Source organism: Oryctolagus cuniculus, chromosome 5 (genome assembly GCF_964237555.1).
Source record: "Oryctolagus cuniculus chromosome 5, mOryCun1.1, whole genome shotgun sequence".
NCBI lineage: Eukaryota > Metazoa > Chordata > Mammalia > Lagomorpha > Leporidae > Oryctolagus > Oryctolagus cuniculus.
In genome coordinates, this window is record NC_091436.1 from 160,983,415 (window position 1) to 160,988,923 (window position 5,509).

Consider the following 5,509-nt stretch of genomic DNA (forward strand, 5'->3'; position numbering starts at 1 on the left):
TTTATTGTCTCTTCCCTAACCTGCACATTATCTTTCCTTTGCCTCAATATCACCTTACAGACTGGCTTTCTACCTTTCTAGAAAAGTTAAAGTAATGAGAACGCAGCATCCACAAATCCCTGACACCTGAATATTTACTTGCGTTTCGGCTGCTTTCAGCTTTTGCTACAGGGGAAGGCATCATGCACCCTTCTAAAGCTGACCTTTACACGATGCAGTGGACCATGTCCTGGACTCCTTTAGTTCTCTCCTCTCTGTCCCAGGTTGTCATTATCATTTTTTATTCTCTACATGATAATACATATTTGTTAATACTTATGCATCTTAGAAAGACATTATATCTCTGAACCTCACTCTTTGCATTACCTATGACTTCATTTCTCTGCTCCCATTTATAATAAAAAGGACTCTTCGAAAGATATAACTTTCCTCGTTGGCTCTAAATCAGCTCTTCTTATGTTTACTGCAACCCAATCTAGCCAGAATTCCACCCCTGGCCTCCATTTTGACTGTGCTTACCAAAGCCAACAATGATCCCATTGGTTGAATGCAGTGGTCAATTCTTAATGCTCAGCTTACTTGATGTAGTAGAAATGTTAAGCATAGTTCCACAGGCTCTCATTCTTGATATACTTTCTCTATTTACTTACTAGGATATTACCAATAGTTTTTCTTCTATGTGGCTGCAGAGCTCAGTCCACTTTGCTGTATCCTACTCTTTACTACTACTTTTGAAATGCTCCCAGGCTCACTCCTGGATTTTCTTCTCTTTTGTCTCTCCATTGGTCAGTGGTCTTATCTACTGATGACATATTTCTAGTTTGAATGTGTCCCTCCGAAATGCAGGTACTGATAATACTTATATTGAGATTTGGGTCTGGAAGAGGTAGCTGCACCATGATGGCTGCTCTTTATGAGAGAGGGTTTATATAGCATTCAGCAAGCTGGCTCTTTCATTCTGCTGCCCATAAGGACCCACATCAATCATTTCCCCCCTTCTTCCATGTGAGGACACAATAATGAGAAATTTACTTGCTGGTGCTTTAATTTTGGACTTCTCTCGCTGGAGAACTATAAGAAATATATTTATATTGCTTGTTAATTTACCAGTCTCTGGTAATCTCTTACAGCAGTATAAACTGACAAAGGCAAATTATCTTCAAGTTTGTATCTCTAGCCAGCTCAAATTTCTCTGCAGACGTGAGATACTAGAAACTTCAGGTACATGTAACCCAAACAGTTTATAGACAAATAGAATTATAAGATAATATGCATTGTTCATGGACTTTTTAAAGAATTCATATATCTTTAAACGCCCATTAGACCTATCCACTGGTATAAACATCAAACTCAACCTACTTCAACCTAAACCCATGGTTTTCTCCTCTAAATTCTCTTCTTTTTTTTTTTTTTTTTTTTTTTTTTTGACAGGCAGAGTGGACAGTGAGAGAGAGAGACAGAGAGAAAGGTCTTCCTTTGCCGTTGGTTCACCCTCCAATGGCCGCCGCTGCAGCCGGCGCACCGCGCTGATCCGATGGCAGGAGCCAGGAGCCAGGTGCTTTTCCTGGTCTCCCATGGGGTACAGGGCCCAAGCACCTGGGCCATCCTCCACTGCACTCCCTGGCCATAGCAGAGGGCTGGCCTGGAAGAGGGGCAACCGGGACAGAATCCGGCACCCTAACCGGGACTAGAACCCGGTGTGCCGGCGCCGCAAGGTGGAGGATTAGCCTATTGAGCCACGGCGCCGGCTCTAAATTCTCTTCTTTGCATTCCTACACATCCCAGTTGATGGCTAGATCTACTTTCCATTTGTTCAAGCCAAAAGTTCTGGAATTAATTTCAATTCCTATAGTTTTGAGACTAGGCTAGCTCATAATGCAGTAATAAACATTACCCAAATTTCTGAGGCTGATGATAGCAAAGATTCCATGTTATCTTACATGTTCATTGGGGAAAGGGTTTTTCTCTGCTTCACTGTGCTATACAACACATGCTAGTATTTCCTCAATCTTTTCATATTCTAGAATGTAAGCTCATAAGGTATATACCTTCTTAGTTATTGCTGGCAACAACTGCTAGCTTAAAAAGAAAGGTAACTTCCTGTTCCTTTTTTCTTTTCATCGGAAGTCGCCTTATTGTCATTTTCGTTCTGTGCCCAGTTTGATCAAGTAACCACTGTCTAGAACACTTTTAGTTGTCCTAGGTGAGGAAAAAGGGAATTTGAGGCAGTGTGACTGCGTCTTAAAGCTTAGCAAGAGGAGTAAAATATGCCCCTTCCATCACAGCAACCAAGGGTCAGTTACATAGCCAGAAATATGTGGGAGTGTAGTCAGGAGGTTAGTCCAGACATCAACACTGGTATTGACTACAATGGCTCCTCTCTTCCTCTCCCAACAATCTTCAGAATATCCACTGGTTATGCTTTGCAAAGTCCAGAATCTGATGACTTATCTCCCAATTCATAGTACAGCCCCAATCTGAGCCACTAAGATTGCTCTCTTGGATTTGCAAAGCTCTTCTTCTTTTTTTTTTTTTTTTTTTTTTTTTTTTTGACAGGCAGAGTGGACAGTGAGAGAGAGAGACAGAGAGAAAGGTCTTCCTTTGCCGTTGGTTCACCCTCCAATGGCCGCCGCTGCAGCCGGCGCACCGCGCTGATCCGATGGCAGGAGCCAGGATCCAGGTGCTTTTCCTGGTCTCCCATGGGGTGCAGGGCCCAAGCACCTGGGCCATCCTCCACTGCACTCCCTGGCCATAGCAGAGAGCTGCCCTGGAAGAGGGGCAACCGGGACAGAATCCGGCGCCCCAACCGGGACTAGAACCCGGTGTGCCGGCGCCGCAAGGTGGAGGATTAGCCTATTGAGCCACGGCGCCGGCTGCAAAGCTCTTCTTACCAGCTTTCCCACTGTTGCTATCACTCCACTTTGACCTATTCTCAGAGCTTTAAGGTAATTGTCTCAAAATAAGTCCTACCATGGAACTCTATTGCTCAACACTCCATTCGTTTAGCATAAAGGACAATGTTCTAGCAATCCACTCACGTCACATTCAGTCTGCCCAGATACTACTCTACTTATAACATTCATGGATAATTGCTTTTGTTCTTTGTGATTTATCAACCTGGTTTTTCTCCATTTCTCTTATTCTTTCTGCCTAGAAAGCCACTTTAGGCTTTTTAGTACAGCCAATAGCCACCCAGCTAAATTCCTCCACAGGTTCTTTTGGATAACTCTTTCATCTCTTATGTCTTTGTTTGAAAGGCACCTTCTCATTGGAATCTAAGATGGTCCCTTCTACTTAAAAAATGCCTGTTATTGGCCTACTCTTCTCCCCAAAACTCTAAATCTGATTAACTTAAACCTTGGATAATGTCTTATGTTGATTAGCTCAACTCTTCTACTTATCACTATTTTAACCTATCACATATGCACAGCCACTGGAGGACCAAACACTAAATGTGTTTTTAAAAACAGATTTTGAGCTCCAGGACTTCCAGTAGTCACCAATTAGGGTTACTCACACTTTCAGCTTTTAGTTGAAAGCTGTACCAAAAGTTTCCATGGAACTGAGGCCTTTGAGTTTGTACTATGTCAAGCTACTGTCATCCCAGAGTTTCTATCCTGTAGATGTCCTATTGTGGGACTTTGCAGATGTCATAATTGTAGGATTGAATAGAGGTACACATTGTTTTCTTTTTGCTCATAGAGAACCAAAACAATACATAAATAGCTGCATTTTGAGATGAGTATCCAAAAAACAACACCAGAACTCAGTAAGGAACCATGGACTGGAGATCTGGATGACTGCATAGGCAAATAAACAAAGCAAACTGGCAACTGAGATCCCAACCTCAAGGCTGTAGGAATCCCTGCTGCAGAAAAGCCTCAGCAGAGCCCATCTGCATGAATAAACTGTGCAGGCAATCCTAGCTACAGGAGGAATTCAGCCACCACAAACTAGAAGCCTAGCAAAGAGAAGTACCTGGGGAACTCACAGTGTCTTTGCTTTAATAGGGTTCATATTGTATCCCCCAAGACACACAGTGCAGAGGCTATGGCAGTGGGGGATGATCCTGGGGGAGGAAGCACTCTCAGAATTCATACTTCCCTAGGGCATATAACACCCTGTTGCGTCCCTATCAGTAGGGCCCTACCGGTGTTCCATCACAAAAGCAACAAAACAGCAGCATCTTGAATCCAATTAGACCCTGCAAAGTAACCTGAGCACTACATCCTACACAGTGCTCTGTACCACAGGGGGCAGGGTGTGCAGAACAACATAGGGATCCTGCGTCTAGGAACCTAAGAAGCATTTCCCCCTTGGATTTTAGGGTTCTATTCACAGAGCTGGCACACAGCACCAACCCAGCTTGTTCCCAACACCAGTACTATTTTTGTGACTTCAGTCCCTCCCTTAGCAGTGGTTAGGGGAGTGGTGTCAAGGATACAGGCAATCCTTCTGATATCTAGGAGTTCTCCAGACTTCTACCAACCCCTGAAATCGACTATAGCAAAATAAAGTATAGGAAGTCTATACTACAGCATCCAATCCAATACAGCATTTTGGCTAATGCAGCCAAAGTAGCCTACTGAACTGACACCCAAAGACACATCTCCAGGAAATAGGGCTTTAATCTATGGAAGCAACACCTCAGAAGTGATAAACAACTGCTCCACCAGATGTGCAAATGTGAATGCAGGGACACAGAAGTATGAAAAAGCATGGACAAATGATACTTCCACTAGAACTTCAGAGCCAGAATCTAAAGAAAAGGAGATTGATGGAATGCCTGTAAAGAATTCAGGGAAATAATCATAGGATACTGTGGGGAGCAATCCGGACTAGACTGAGTTACTGGAATTAAGACTTATTCTATGCATCTGCTCTCCCACAATATGGCGCTGGGAGAGAAGTAAACAGCTTCTGCACAGCTGCCTCCAGTTCAACCAATAAGCTGTAGGACTTGCTCCTGATTGGAGGAGAGCAGCGTACTCGGCGTGTGGGCAGCCGAGTTGGGATTGGCAGAGGAGGACTATAAAGGAGGAGAGAGACGGCATGCACCAGGAACATCTAAGGGGAACATCTGAGGGAACACCTGTGCAGCCCCCGAGAAAGCCGGCCGGCGGTGTGCCGCTCCCCTGCGGAAGTGGGGAATGTGGCCAGGGGGAACTGCCCTTCCACGGAGGTGGAAGGGATAGTAGCCAACCCGGGAAGAACCAGCAGCAAACCCGGGGAGGGCCGAGCAGACAGAAAGAACAGCGCAGGGTCCTGTGTCGTTCCTCCACAAAGAGGGGGAGCGACATAATGGTGCCGTGACTCGGATATGAAGCCTAGGCAGGGCTTAGTGTCGTTCCTCCACGAAGAAGGGGAGCGACAGGATACTGTATTTGTTAGGGATAAAGATCTGATAAGACGAGTATACGGAGGAGGATTTATTCAGGGGGTTGGTTCACATGATTGAGAAGTCCCATGACAACTCATCTTAGTCTGGGAATCTGTGATGCTGATAGTA